We start from the raw sequence: 15,586 nt of genomic DNA on the forward strand, positions 1-15,586 counted from the left end.
TGCGGTTCAGTTAATAAAACTGTCTTTCTGGTGCTCATTGCAAGCAAGCCAGAAAGTGTTTTTCTGTGTTCCAATTGCTAGTATAAAGAAATACGCAGTCTGCTGAAAGCAAGCTGTGCTCTGACAGTCTTTCTTATGGAGTGCAGTTCAGCTAATAAAACTCTTTCTGCCTTTCATTGCAAGCGAGCCCGAAAGTGTTTTTATGCTTCATAACGGGTTGTAAAAGCAAAGATGCAGTTTGCTGAAAACAAGTTGTTCTTTGACAGTCTTGAATACTGAGTGCGGTTCAGTTAATAAAACTGTCTTTCTGGTGCTCATTGCAAACACGCCAGAAAGTGTTTTTCTGTGTTCCAATTGTTAGTATAAACAAATACGCAGTCTGCTGAAAGCAAGCTGTGCTCTGACAGTCTTTCTTATGGAGCGCAGTTCAGCTAATAAAACTCTTTCTGCCTTTCATTGCAAGCAAGCCCGAAAGTGTTTTTATGCTTCATAATGGGTTGTAAAAGCAAAGATGCAGTTTGCTGAAAACAAGTTGTTCTTTGACAGTCTTGAATACTGAGTGCGGTTCAGTTAATAAAACTGTCTTTCTGGTGCTCATTGCAAACAAACCAGAAAGTGTTTTTCTGTGTTCTACTTGTTAGTATAAACAAATATGCAGTCTGCTGAAAGCAAGCTGTGCTCTGACAGTCATTCTTATGGAGTGCAGTTCAGCTAATAAAACACTTTCTGCCTTTCATTGCAAGCGAGCCCGAAAGTGTTTTTATGCTTCATAATGGACTGTAAAAGCAAAGATGCAGTTTGCTGAAAACAAGTTTTTCTTTGACAGTCTTGAATACTAAGTGCAGTTGAGTTAATAAAACTGTCTTTCTGGTGCTCATTGCAAGCAAGCCAGAAAGTGTTTTTCTGTGTTCCAATTGTTAGTATAAACAAATAAGCAGTCTGCTGAAAGCAAGCTGTGCTCTGACAGTCTTTCTTATGGAGTGCAGTTCAGCTAATAAAACTCTTTCTGCCTTTCATTGCAAGCAAGCCCGAAAGTGTTTTTATGCTTCATAATGGATTGTAAAAGCAAAGATGCAGTTTGCTGAAAACAAGTTTATCTTTGACAGTCTTGAATACTGAGTGCGGTTCAGTTAATAAAACTGTCTTTCTGGTGCTCATTGCAAACAAACCAGAAAGTGTTTTTCTGTGTTCTACTTGTTAGTATAAACAAATATGCAGTCTGCTGAAAGCAAGCTGTGCTCTGACAGTCATTCTTATGGAGTGCAGTTCAGCTAATAAAACTCTTTCTGCCTTTCATTGCAAGCAAGCCCGAAAGTGTTTTTATGCTTCATAATGGATTGTAAAAGCAAAGATGCAGTTTGCTGAAAACAAGTTTATCTTTGACAGTCTTGAATACTGAGTGCGGTTCAGTTAATAAAACTGTCTTTCTGGTGCTCATTGCAAACACGCCAGAAAGTGTTTTTCTGTGTTCCAATTGTTAGTATAAACAAATACGCAGTCTGCTGAAAGCAAGCTGTGCTCTGACAGTCTTTCTTATGGAGCGCAGTTCAGCTAATAAAACTCTTTCTGCCTTTCATTGCAAGCGAGCCCGAAAGTGTTTTTATGCTTCATAACGGGTTGTAAAAGCAAAGATGCAGTTTGCTGAAAACAAGTTGTTCTTTGACAGTCTTGAATACTGAGTGCGGTTCAGTTAATAAAACTGTCTTTCTGGTGCTCATTGCAAACACGCCAGAAAGTGTTTTTCTGTGTTCCAATTGTTAGTATAAACAAATACGCAGTCTGCTGAAAGCAAGCTGTGCTCTGACAGTCTTTCTTATGGAGCGCAGTTCAGCTAATAAAACTCTTTCTGCCTTTCATTGCAAGCGAGCCCGAAAGTGTTTTTATGCTTCATAACGGGTTGTAAAAGCAAAGATGCAGTTTGCTGAAAACAAGTTGTTCTTTGACAGTCTTGAATACTAAGTGCAGTTGAGTTAATAAAACTGTCTTTCTGGTGCTCATTGCAAACAAACAAGAAAGTGTTTTTCTGTGTTCTACTTGTTAGTATAAACAAATATGCATTCTGCTGAAAGCAAGCTGTGCTCTGACAGTCTTTCTTATGGAGTGCAGTTCAGCTAATAAAACTCTTTCTGCCTTTCATTGCAAGCGAGCCCGAAAGTGTTTTTATGCTTCATAATGGACTGTAAAAGCAAAGATGCAGTTTGCTGAAAACAAGTTGTTCTTTGACAGTCTTGAATACTGAGTGCGGTTCAGTTAATAAAACTGTCTTTCTGGTGCTCATTGCAAACAAACAAGAAAGTGTTTTTCTGTGTTCTACTTGTTAGTATAAACAAATATGCATTCTGCTGAAAGCAAGCTGTGCTCTGACAGTCTTTCTTATGGAGTGCAGTTCAGCTAATAAAACTCTTTCTGCCTTTCATTGCAAGCGAGCCCGAAAGTGTTTTTATGCTTCATAATGGGTTGTAAAAGCAAAGATGCAGTTTGCTGAAAACAAGTTGTTCTTTGACAGTCTTGAATACTGAGTGCGGTTCAGTTAATAAAACTGTCTTTCTGGTGCTCATTGCAAGCAAGCCAGAAAGTGTTTTTCTGTGTTCCAATTGCTAGTATAAAGAAATACGCAGTCTGCTGAAAGCAAGCTGTGCTCTGACAGTCTTTCTTATGGAGTGCAGTTCAGCTAATAAAACTCTTTCTGCCTTTCATTGCAAGCGAGCCCGAAAGTGTTTTTATGCTTCATAACGGGTTGTAAAAGCAAAGATGCAGTTTGCTGAAAACAAGTTGTTCTTTGACAGTCTTGAATACTGAGTGCGGTTCAGTTAATAAAACTGTCTTTCTGGTGCTCATTGCAAACACGCCAGAAAGTGTTTTTCTGTGTTCCAATTGTTAGTATAAACAAATACGCAGTCTGCTGAAAGCAAGCTGTGCTCTGACAGTCTTTCTTATGGAGCGCAGTTCAGCTAATAAAACACTTTCTGCCTTTCATTGCAAGCAAGCCCGAAAGTGTTTTTATGCTTCATAATGGATTGTAAAAGCAAAGATGCAGTTTGCTGAAAACAAGTTTATCTTTGACAGTCTTGAATACTGAGTGCGGTTCAGTTAATAAAACTGTCTTTCTGGTGCTCATTGCAAACACGCCAGAAAGTGTTTTTCTGTGTTCCAATTGTTAGTATAAACAAATACGCAGTCTGCTGAAAGCAAGCTGTGCTCTGACAGTCTTTCTTATGGAGCGCAGTTCAGCTAATAAAACTCTTTCTGCCTTTCATTGCAAGCGAGCCCGAAAGTGTTTTTATGCTTCATAACGGGTTGTAAAAGCAAAGATGCAGTTTGCTGAAAACAAGTTGTTCTTGACAGTCTTGAATACTGAGTGCGGTTCAGTTAATAAAACTGTCTTTCTGGTGCTCATTGCAAGCAAGCCAGAAAGTGTTTTTCTGTGTTCCAATTGCTAGTATAAAGAAATACGCAGTCTGCTGAAAGCAAGCTGTGCTCTGACAGTCATTCTTATGGAGTGCAGTTCAGCTAATAAAACACTTTCTGCCTTTCATTGCAAGCGAGCCCGAAAGTGTTTTTATGCTTCATAATGGACTGTAAAAGCAAAGATGCAGTTTGCTGAAAACAAGTTGTTCTTTGACAGTCTTGAATACTAAGTGCAGTTGAGTTAATAAAACTGTCTTTCTGGTGCTCATTGCAAGCAAGCCAGAAAGTGTTTTTCTGTGTTCCAATTGCTAGTATAAACAAATAAGCAGTCTGCTGAAAGCAAGCTGTGCTCTGACAGTCTTTCTTATGGAGTGCAGTTCAGCTAATAAAACTCTTTCTGCCTTTCATTGCAAGCGAGCCCGAAAGTGTTTTTATGCTTCATAACGGGTTGTAAAAGCAAAGATGCAGTTTGCTGAAAACAAGTTGTTCTTTGACAGTCTTGAATACTGAGTGCGGTTCAGTTAATAAAACTGTCTTTCTGGTGCTCATTGCAAGCAAGCCAGAAAGTGTTTTTCTGTGTTCCAATTGCTAGTATAAAGAAATACGCAGTCTGCTGAAAGCAAGCTGTGCTCTGACAGTCATTCTTATGGAGTGCAGTTCAGCTAATAAAACACTTTCTGCCTTTCATTGCAAGCGAGCCCGAAAGTGTTTTTATGCTTCATAATGGACTGTAAAAGCAAAGATGCAGTTTGCTGAAAACAAGTTGTTCTTTGACAGTCTTGAATACTAAGTGCAGTTGAGTTAATAAAACTGTCTTTCTGGTGCTCATTGCAAGCAAGCCAGAAAGTGTTTTTCTGTGTTCCAATTGCTAGTATAAACAAATAAGCAGTCTGCTGAAAGCAAGCTGTGCTCTGACAGTCTTTCTTATGGAGTGCAGTTCAGCTAATAAAACTCTTTCTGCCTTTCATTGCAAGCGAGCCCGAAAGTGTTTTTATGCTTCATAACGGGTTGTAAAAGCAAAGATGCAGTTTGCTGAAAACAAGTTGTTCTTTGACAGTCTTGAATACTGAGTGCGGTTCAGTTAATAAAACTGTCTTTCTGGTGCTCATTGCAAACAAACCAGAAAGTGTTTTTCTGTGTTCTACTTGTTAGTATAAACAAATATGCAGTCTGCTGAAAGCAAGCTGTGCTCTGACAGTCATTCTTATGGAGTGCAGTTCAGCTAATAAAACACTTTCTGCCTTTCATTGCAAGCGAGCCCGAAAGTGTTTTTATGCTTCATAATGGACTGTAAAAGCAAAGATGCAGTTTGCTGAAAACAAGTTGTTCTTTGACAGTCTTGAATACTAAGTGCAATTGAGTTAATAAAACTGTCTTTCTGGTGCTCATTGCAAGCAAGCCAGAAAGTGTTTTTCTGTGTTCCAATTGTTAGTATAAACAAATAAGCAGTCTGCTGAAAGCAAGCTGTGCTCTGACAGTCTTTCTTATGGAGTGCAGTTCAGCTAATAAAACTCTTTCTGCCTTTCATTGCAAGCAAGCCCGAAAGTGTTTTTATGCTTCATAATGGATTGTAAAAGCAAAGATGCAGTTTGCTGAAAACAAGTTTATCTTTGACAGTCTTGAATACTGAGTGCGGTTCAGTTAATAAAACTGTCTTTCTGGTGCTCATTGCAAACACGCCAGAAAGTGTTTTTCTGTGTTCCAATTGTTAGTATAAACAAATACGCAGTCTGCTGAAAGCAAGCTGTGCTCTGACAGTCTTTCTTATGGAGCGCAGTTCAGCTAATAAAACTCTTTCTGCCTTTCATTGCAAGCGAGCCCGAAAGTGTTTTTATGCTTCATAACGGGTTGTAAAAGCAAAGATGCAGTTTGCTGAAACAAGTTGTTCTTTGACAGTCTTGAATACTGAGTGCGGTTCAGTTAATAAAACTGTCTTTCTGGTGCTCATTGCAAACAAACCAGAAAGTGTTTTTCTGTGTTCTACTTGTTAGTATAAACAAATAAGCAGTCTGCTGAAAGCAAGCTGTGCTCTGACAGTCTTTCTTATGGAGTGCAGTTCAGCTAATAAAACTCTTTCTGCCTTTCATTGCAAGCGAGCCCGAAAGTGTTTTTATGCTTCATAACGGGTTGTAAAAGCAAAGATGCAGTTTGCTGAAAACAAGTTGTTCTTTGACAGTCTTGAATACTGAGTGCGGTTCAGTTAATAAAACTGTCTTTCTGGTGCTCATTGCAAGCAAGCCAGAAAGTGTTTTTCTGTGTTCCAATTGTTAGTATAAACAAATACGCAGTCTGCTGAAAGCAAGCTGTGCTCTGACAGTCTTTCTTATGGAGCGCAGTTCAGCTAATAAAACTCTTTCTGCCTTTCATTGCAAGCGAGCCCGAAAGTGTTTTTATGCTTCATAACGGGTTGTAAAAGCAAAGATGCAGTTTGCTGAAAACAAGTTGTTCTTTGACAGTCTTGAATACTGAGTGCGGTTCAGTTAATAAAACTGTCTTTCTGGTGCTCATTGCAAACACGCCAGAAAGTGTTTTTCTGTGTTCCAATTGTTAGTATAAACAAATACGCAGTCTGCTGAAAGCAAGCTGTGCTCTGACAGTCTTTCTTATGGAGCGCAGTTCAGCTAATAAAACTCTTTCTGCCTTTCATTGCAAGCGAGCCCGAAAGTGTTTTTATGCTTCATAACGGGTTGTAAAAGCAAAGATGCAGTTTGCTGAAAACAAGTTGTTCTTTGACAGTCTTGAATACTGAGTGCGGTTCAGTTAATAAAACTGTCTTTCTGGTGCTCATTGCAAACAAACCAGAAAGTGTTTTTCTGTGTTCTACTTGTTAGTATAAACAAATATGCAGTCTGCTGAAAGCAAGCTGTGCTCTGACAGTCATTCTTATGGAGTGCAGTTCAGCTAATAAAACACTTTCTGCCTTTCATTGCAAGCGAGCCCGAAAGTGTTTTTATGCTTCATAATGGACTGTAAAAGCAAAGATGCAGTTTGCTGAAAACAAGTTTTTCTTTGACAGTCTTGAATACTAAGTGCAGTTGAGTTAATAAAACTGTCTTTCTGGTGCTCATTGCAAGCAAGCCAGAAAGTGTTTTTCTGTGTTCCAATTGTTAGTATAAACAAATAAGCAGTCTGCTGAAAGCCAGCTGTGCTCTGACAGTCTTTCTTATGGAGTGCAGTTCAGCTAATAAAACTCTTTCTGCCTTTCATTGCAAGCAAGCCCGAAAGTGTTTTTATGCTTCATAATGGATTGTAAAAGCAAAGATGCAGTTTGCTGAAAACAAGTTTATCTTTGACAGTCTTGAATACTGAGTGCGGTTCAGTTAATAAAACTGTCTTTCTGGTGCTCATTGCAAACACGCCAGAAAGTGTTTTTCTGTGTTCCAATTGTTAGTATAAACAAATACGCAGTCTGCTGAAAGCAAGCTGTGCTCTGACAGTCTTTCTTATGGAGTGCAGTTCAGCTAATAAAACTCTTTCTGCCTTTCATTGCAAGCGAGCCCGAAAGTGTTTTTATGCTTCATAACGGGTTGTAAAAGCAAAGATGCAGTTTGCTGAAAACAAGTTGTTCTTTGACAGTCTTGAATACTGAGTGCGGTTCAGTTAATAAAACTGTCTTTCTGGTGCTCATTGCAAGCAAGCCAGAAAGTGTTTTTCTGTGTTCCAATTGCTAGTATAAAGAAATACGCAGTCTGCTGAAAGCAAGCTGTGCTCTGACAGTCATTCTTATGGAGTGCAGTTCAGCTAATAAAACACTTTCTGCCTTTCATTGCAAGCGAGCCCGAAAGTGTTTTTATGCTTCATAATGGACTGTAAAAGCAAAGATGCAGTTTGCTGAAAACAAGTTGTTCTTTGACAGTCTTGAATACTAAGTGCAGTTGAGTTAATAAAACTGTCTTTCTGGTGCTCATTGCAAGCAAGCCAGAAAGTGTTTTTCTGTGTTCCAATTGCTAGTATAAACAAATAAGCAGTCTGCTGAAAGCAAGCTGTGCTCTGACAGTCTTTCTTATGGAGTGCAGTTCAGCTAATAAAACTCTTTCTGCCTTTCATTGCAAGCGAGCCCGAAAGTGTTTTTATGCTTCGTAACGGGTTGTAAAAGCAAAGATGCAGTTTGCTGAAAACAAGTTGTTCTTTGACAGTCTTGAATACTGAGTGCGGTTCAGTTAATAAAACTGTCTTTCTGGTGCTCATTGCAAACAAACCAGAAAGTGTTTTTCTGTGTTCTACTTGTTAGTATAAACAAATATGCAGTCTGCTGAAAGCAAGCTGTGCTCTGACAGTCATTCTTATGGAGTGCAGTTCAGCTAATAAAACACTTTCTGCCTTTCATTGCAAGCGAGCCCGAAAGTGTTTTTATGCTTCATAATGGACTGTAAAAGCAAAGATGCAGTTTGCTGAAAACAAGTTGTTCTTTGACAGTCTTGAATACTAAGTGCAATTGAGTTAATAAAACTGTCTTTCTGGTGCTCATTGCAAGCAAGCCAGAAAGTGTTTTTCTGTGTTCCAATTGTTAGTATAAACAAATACGCAGTCTGCTGAAAGCAAGCTGTGCTCTGACAGTCTTTCTTATGGAGCGCAGTTCAGCTAATAAAACTCTTTCTGCCTTTCATTGCAAGCGAGCCCGAAAGTGTTTTTATGCTTCATAACGGGTTGTAAAAGCAAAGATGCAGTTTGCTGAAAACAAGTTGTTCTTTGACAGTCTTGAATACTGAGTGCGGTTCAGTTAATAAAACTGTCTTTCTGGTGCTCATTGCAAACAAACCAGAAAGTGTTTTTCTGTGTTCTACTTGTTAGTATAAACAAATATGCAGTCTGCTGAAAGCAAGCTGTGCTCTGACAGTCATTCTTATGGAGTGCAGTTCAGCTAATAAAACACTTTCTGCCTTTCATTGCAAGCGAGCCCGAAAGTGTTTTTATGCTTCATAATGGACTGTAAAAGCAAAGATGCAGTTTGCTGAAAACAAGTTTTTCTTTGACAGTCTTGAATACTAAGTGCAGTTGAGTTAATAAAACTGTCTTTCTGGTGCTCATTGCAAGCAAGCCAGAAAGTGTTTTTCTGTGTTCCAATTGTTAGTATAAACAAATAAGCAGTCTGCTGAAAGCCAGCTGTGCTCTGACAGTCTTTCTTATGGAGTGCAGTTCAGCTAATAAAACTCTTTCTGCCTTTCATTGCAAGCAAGCCCGAAAGTGTTTTTATGCTTCATAATGGATTGTAAAAGCAAAGATGCAGTTTGCTGAAAACAAGTTTATCTTTGACAGTCTTGAATACTGAGTGCGGTTCAGTTAATAAAACTGTCTTTCTGGTGCTCATTGCAAACACGCCAGAAAGTGTTTTTCTGTGTTCCAATTGTTAGTATAAACAAATACGCAGTCTGCTGAAAGCAAGCTGTGCTCTGACAGTCTTTCTTATGGAGCGCAGTTCAGCTAATAAAACTCTTTCTGCCTTTCATTGCAAGCGAGCCCGAAAGTGTTTTTATGCTTCATAACGGGTTGTAAAAGCAAAGATGCAGTTTGCTGAAAACAAGTTGTTCTTTGACAGTCTTGAATACTGAGTGCGGTTCAGTTAATAAAACTGTCTTTCTGGTGCTCATTGCAAGCAAGCCAGAAAGTGTTTTTCTGTGTTCCAATTGCTAGTATAAAGAGATACGCAGTCTGCTGAAAGCAAGCTGTGCTCTGACAGTCATTCTTATGGAGTGCAGTTCAGCTAATAAAACTCTTTCTGCCTTTCATTGCAAGCGAGCCCGAAAGTGTTTTTATGCTTCATAATGGACTGTAAAAGCAAAGATGCAGTTTGCTGAAAACAAGTTGTTCTTTGACAGTCTTGAATACTGAGTGCGGTTCAGTTAATAAAACTGTCTTTCTGGTGCTCATTGCAAGCAAGCCAGAAAGTGTTTTTCTGTGTTCCAATTGCTAGTATAAAGAGATACGCAGTCTGCTGAAAGCAAGCTGTGCTCTGACAGTCATTCTTATGGAGTGCAGTTCAGCTAATAAAACTCTTTCTGCCTTTCATTGCAAGCGAGCCCGAAAGTGTTTTTATGCTTCATAATGGACTGTAAAAGCAAAGATGCAGTTTGCTGAAAACAAGTTGTTCTTTGACAGTCTTGAATACTGAGTGCGGTTCAGTTAATAAAACTGTCTTTCTGGTGCTCATTGCAAACAAACAAGAAAGTGTTTTTCTGTGTTCTACTTGTTAGTATAAACAAATATGCATTCTGCTGAAAGCAAGCTGTGCTCTGACAGTCTTTCTTATGGAGTGCAGTTCAGCTAATAAAACTCTTTCTGCCTTTCATTGCAAGCGAGCCCGAAAGTGTTTTTATGCTTCATAATGGGTTGTAAAAGCAAAGATGCAGTTTGCTGAAAACAAGTTGTTCTTTGACAGTCTTGAATACTGAGTGCGGTTCAGTTAATAAAACTGTCTTTCTGGTGCTCATTGCAAGCAAGCCAGAAAGTGTTTTTCTGTGTTCCAATTGCTAGTATAAAGAAATACGCAGTCTGCTGAAAGCAAGCTGTGCTCTGACAGTCTTTCTTATGGAGTGCAGTTCAGCTAATAAAACTCTTTCTGCCTTTCATTGCAAGCGAGCCCGAAAGTGTTTTTATGCTTCATAACGGGTTGTAAAAGCAAAGATGCAGTTTGCTGAAAACAAGTTGTTCTTTGACAGTCTTGAATACTGAGTGCGGTTCAGTTAATAAAACTGTCTTTCTGGTGCTCATTGCAAACACGCCAGAAAGTGTTTTTCTGTGTTCCAATTGTTAGTATAAACAAATACGCAGTCTGCTGAAAGCAAGCTGTGCTCTGACAGTCTTTCTTATGGAGCGCAGTTCAGCTAATAAAACACTTTCTGCCTTTCATTGCAAGCAAGCCCGAAAGTGTTTTTATGCTTCATAATGGATTGTAAAAGCAAAGATGCAGTTTGCTGAAAACAAGTTTATCTTTGACAGTCTTGAATACTGAGTGCGGTTCAGTTAATAAAACTGTCTTTCTGGTGCTCATTGCAAACACGCCAGAAAGTGTTTTTCTGTGTTCCAATTGTTAGTATAAACAAATACGCAGTCTGCTGAAAGCAAGCTGTGCTCTGACAGTCTTTCTTATGGAGCGCAGTTCAGCTAATAAAACTCTTTCTGCCTTTCATTGCAAGCGAGCCCGAAAGTGTTTTTATGCTTCATAACGGGTTGTAAAAGCAAAGATGCAGTTTGCTGAAAACAAGTTGTTCTTTGACAGTCTTGAATACTGAGTGCGGTTCAGTTAATAAAACTGTCTTTCTGGTGCTCATTGCAAGCAAGCCAGAAAGTGTTTTTCTGTGTTCCAATTGCTAGTATAAAGAAATACGCAGTCTGCTGAAAGCAAGCTGTGCTCTGACAGTCATTCTTATGGAGTGCAGTTCAGCTAATAAAACACTTTCTGCCTTTCATTGCAAGCGAGCCCGAAAGTGTTTTTATGCTTCATAATGGACTGTAAAAGCAAAGATGCAGTTTGCTGAAAACAAGTTGTTCTTTGACAGTCTTGAATACTGAGTGCAGTTGAGTTAATAAAACTGTCTTTCTGGTGCTCATTGCAAGCAAGCCAGAAAGTGTTTTTCTGTGTTCCAATTGCTAGTATAAACAAATAAGCAGTCTGCTGAAAGCAAGCTGTGCTCTGACAGTCTTTCTTATGGAGTGCAGTTCAGCTAATAAAACTCTTTCTGCCTTTCATTGCAAGCGAGCCCGAAAGTGTTTTTATGCTTCATAACGGGTTGTAAAAGCAAAGATGCAGTTTGCTGAAAACAAGTTGTTCTTTGACAGTCTTGAATACTGAGTGCGGTTCAGTTAATAAAACTGTCTTTCTGGTGCTCATTGCAAGCAAGCCAAAAAGTGTTTTTCTGTGTTCCAATTGCTAGTATAAAGAAATACGCAGTCTGCTGAAAGCAAGCTGTGCTCTGACAGTCATTTTTATGGAGTGCAGTTCAGCTAATAAAACACTTTCTGCCTTTCATTGCAAGCGAGCCCGAAAGTGTTTTTATGCTTCATAATGGACTGTAAAAGCAAAGATGCAGTTTGCTGAAAACAAGTTGTTCTTTGACAGTCTTGAATACTGAGTGCGGTTCAGTTAATAAAACTGTCTTTCTGGTGCTCATTGCAAGCAAGCCAGAAAGTGTTTTTCTGTGTTCCAATTGCTAGTATAAAGAAATACGCAGTCTGCTGAAAGCAAGCTGTGCTCTGACAGTCATTCTTATGGAGTGCAGTTCAGCTAATAAAACACTTTCTGCCTTTCATTGCAAGCGAGCCCGAAAGTGTTTTTATGCTTCATAATGGACTGTAAAAGCAAAGATGCAGTTTGCTGAAAACAAGTTGTTCTTTGACAGTCTTGAATACTAAGTGCAGTTGAGTTAATAAAACTGTCTTTCTGGTGCTCATTGCAAGCAAGCCAGAAAGTGTTTTTCTGTGTTCCAATTGCTAGTATAAACAAATAAGCAGTCTGCTGAAAGCAAGCTGTGCTCTGACAGTCTTTCTTATGGAGTGCAGTTCAGCTAATAAAACTCTTTCTGCCTTTCATTGCAAGCGAGCCCGAAAGTGTTTTTATGCTTCATAACGGGTTGTAAAAGCAAAGATGCAGTTTGCTGAAAACAAGTTGTTCTTTGACAGTCTTGAATACTGAGTGCGGTTCAGTTAATAAAACTGTCTTTCTGGTGCTCATTGCAAGCAAGCCAAAAAGTGTTTTTCTGTGTTCCAATTGCTAGTATAAAGAAATACGCAGTCTGCTGAAAGCAAGCTGTGCTCTGACAGTCATTCTTATGGAGTGCAGTTCAGCTAATAAAACACTTTCTGCCTTTCATTGCAAGCGAGCCCGAAAGTGTTTTTATGCTTCATAATGGACTGTAAAAGCAAAGATGCAGTTTGCTGAAAACAAGTTGTTCTTTGACAGTCTTGAATACTAAGTGCAGTTGAGTTAATAAAACTGTCTTTCTGGTGCTCATTGCAAGCAAGCCAGAAAGTGTTTTTCTGTGTTCCAATTGCTAGTATAAACAAATAAGCAGTCTGCTGAAAGCAAGCTGTGCTCTGACAGTCTTTCTTATGGAGTGCAGTTCAGCTAATAAAACTCTTTCTGCCTTTCATTGCAAGCGAGCCCGAAAGTGTTTTTATGCTTCATAACGGGTTGTAAAAGCAAAGATGCAGTTTGCTGAAAACAAGTTGTTCTTTGACAGTCTTGAATACTGAGTGCGGTTCAGTTAATAAAACTGTCTTTCTGGTGCTCATTGCAAGCAAGCCAGAAAGTGTTTTTCTGTGTTCCAATTGTTAGTATAAACAAATACGCAGTCTGCTGAAAGCAAGCTGTGCTCTGACAGTCTTTCTTATGGAGCGCAGTTCAGCTAATAAAACACTTTCTGCCTTTCATTGCAAGCAAGCCCGAAAGTGTTTTTATGCTTCATAATGGATTGTAAAAGCAAAGATGCAGTTTGCTGAAAACAAGTTTATCTTTGACAGTCTTGAATACTGAGTGCGGTTCAGTTAATAAAACTGTCTTTCTGGTGCTCATTGCAAACACGCCAGAAAGTGTTTTTCTGTGTTCCAATTGTTAGTATAAACAAATACGCAGTCTGCTGAAAGCAAGCTGTGCTCTGACAGTCTTTCTTATGGAGCGCAGTTCAGCTAATAAAACTCTTTCTGCCTTTCATTGCAAGCGAGCCCGAAAGTGTTTTTATGCTTCATAACGGGTTGTAAAAGCAAAGATGCAGTTTGCTGAAAACAAGTTGTTCTTTGACAGTCTTGAATACTGAGTGCGGTTCAGTTAATAAAACTGTCTTTCTGGTGCTCATTGCAAGCAAGCCAGAAAGTGTTTTTCTGTGTTCCAATTGCCAGTATAAAGAAATACGCAGTCTGCTGAAAGCAAGCTGTGCTCTGACAGTCATACTTATGGAGTGCAGTTCAGCTAAAAAAACACTTTCTGCCTTTCATTGCAAGCGAGCCCGAAAGTGTTTTTATGCTTCATAATGGACTGTAAAAGCAAAGATGCAGTTTGCTGAAAACAAGTTGTTCTTTGACAGTCTTGAATACTAAGTGCAGTTGAGTTAATAAAACTGTCTTTCTGGTGCTCATTGCAAGCAAGCCAGAAAGTGTTTTTCTGTGTTCCAATTGCTAGTATAAACAAATAAGCAGTCTGCTGAAAGCAAGCTGTGCTCTGACAGTCTTTCTTATGGAGTGCAGTTCAGCTAATAAAACTCTTTCTGCCTTTCATTGCAAGCGAGCCCGAAAGTGTTTTTATGCTTCATAACGGGTTGTAAAAGCAAAGATGCAGTTTGCTGAAAACAAGTTGTTCTTTGACAGTCTTGAATACTGAGTGCGGTTCAGTTAATAAAACTGTCTTTCTGGTGCTCATTGCAAGCAAGCCAGAAAGTGTTTTTCTGTGTTCCAATTGCTAGTATAAAGAAATACGCAGTCTGCTGAAAGCAAGCTGTGCTCTGACAGTCATTCTTATGGAGTGCAGTTCAGCTAATAAAACACTTTCTGCCTTTCATTGCAAGCGAGCCCGAAAGTGTTTTTATGCTTCATAATGGACTGTAAAAGCAAAGATGCAGTTTGCTGAAAACAAGTTGTTCTTTGACAGTCTTGAATACTAAGTGCAGTTGAGTTAATAAAACTGTCTTTCTGGTGCTCATTGCAAGCAAGCCAGAAAGTGTTTTTCTGTGTTCCAATTGCTAGTATAAACAAATAAGCAGTCTGCTGAAAGCAAGCTGTGCTCTGACAGTCTTTCTTATGGAGTGCAGTTCAGCTAATAAAACTCTTTCTGCCTTTCATTGCAAGCGAGCCCGAAAGTGTTTTTATGCTTCATAACGGGTTGTAAAAGCAAAGATGCAGTTTGCTGAAAACAAGTTGTTCTTTGACAGTCTTGAATACTGAGTGCGGTTCAGTTAATAAAACTGTCTTTCTGGTGCTCATTGCAAACAAACCAGAAAGTGTTTTTCTGTGTTCTACTTGTTAGTATAAACAAATATGCAGTCTGCTGAAAGCAAGCTGTGCTCTGACAGTCATTCTTATGGAGTGCAGTTCAGCTAATAAAACACTTTCTGCCTTTCATTGCAAGCGAGCCCGAAAGTGTTTTTATGCTTCATAATGGACTGTAAAAGCAAAGATGCAGTTTGCTGAAAACAAGTTGTTCTTTGACAGTCTTGAATACTAAGTGCAATTGAGTTAATAAAACTGTCTTTCTGGTGCTCATTGCAAGCAAGCCAGAAAGTGTTTTTCTGTGTTCCAATTGCTAGTATAAAGAAATACGCAGTCTGCTGAAAGCAAGCTGTGCTCTGACAGTCTTTCTTATGGAGTGCAGTTCAGCTAATAAAACTCTTTCTGCCTTTCATTGCAAGCGAGCCCGAAAGTGTTTTTATGCTTCATAACGGGTTGTAAAAGCAAAGATGCAGTTTGCTGAAAACAAGTTGTTCTTTGACAGTCTTGAATACTGAGTGCGGTTCAGTTAATAAAACTGTCTTTCTGGTGCTCATTGCAAACAAACAAGAAAGTGTTTTTCTGTGTTCTACTTGTTAGTATAAACAAATATGCATTCTGCTGAAAGCAAGCTGTGCTCTGACAGTCTTTCTTATGGAGTGCAGTTCAGCTAATAAAACTCTTTCTGCCTTTCATTGCAAGCGAGCCCGAAAGTGTTTTTATGCTTCATAATGGGTTGTAAAAGCAAAGATGCAGTTTGCTGAAAACAAGTTGTTCTTTGACAGTCTTGAATACTGAGTGCGGTTCAGTTAATAAAACTGTCTTTCTGGTGCTCATTGCAAACACGCCAGAAAGTGTTTTTCTGTGTTCCAATTGTTAGTATAAACAAATACGCAGTCTGCTGAAAGCAAGCTGTGCTCTGACAGTCTTTCTTATGGAGCGCAGTTCAGCTAATAAAACTCTTTCTGCCTTTCATTGCAAGCGAGCCCGAAAGTGTTTTTATGCTTCATAACGGGTTGTAAAAGCAAAGATGCAGTTTGCTGAAAACAAGTTGTTCTTTGACAGTCTTGAATACTGAGTGCGGTTCAGTTAATAAAACTGTCTTTCTGGTGCTCATTGCAAACACGCCAGAAAGTGTTTTTCTGTGTTCCAATTGTTAGTATAAACAAATACGCAGTCTGCTGAAAGCAAGCTGTGCTCTGACAGTCTTTCTTATGGAGCGCAGTTCAGCTAATAAAACTCTTTCTGCCTTTCATTGCAAGCGAGC

This window comes from Hoplias malabaricus, chromosome 6 (assembly GCF_029633855.1).
Source record: "Hoplias malabaricus isolate fHopMal1 chromosome 6, fHopMal1.hap1, whole genome shotgun sequence".
Classification (NCBI taxonomy): domain Eukaryota; kingdom Metazoa; phylum Chordata; class Actinopteri; order Characiformes; family Erythrinidae; genus Hoplias; species Hoplias malabaricus.